The sequence below is a fragment of the Eimeria tenella genome, genomic scaffold (genome assembly GCF_000499545.2).
Source record: "Eimeria tenella Houghton genomic scaffold, Eth_scaff3046, whole genome shotgun sequence".
In the NCBI taxonomy this organism is placed as follows: Eukaryota; Apicomplexa; class Conoidasida; order Eucoccidiorida; family Eimeriidae; genus Eimeria; species Eimeria tenella.
Window position 1 is genome coordinate 2,798 of NW_013542915.1, and position 200 is coordinate 2,997.

A 200-nucleotide genomic window follows, 5' to 3' on the forward strand; every position below is an offset into this window, starting at 1 on the left:
CAGCAGCAGCAGCAACGCCCTGCGGCGTGGGGCAGCTCTTCGCAGGCACAGAATACCTCGACAGCTCTATTGGATCTTTTTTAGATGCTTACATTAGAGGAGATCCTTGCGGAATGGGATTTGGTTTGCAGCTGCCGAAGATGGACGAAGCAGCAGCAGCAGCAGCAGCAGCAGCAGCGGCGGCGGCGCCCGCGGCCGCC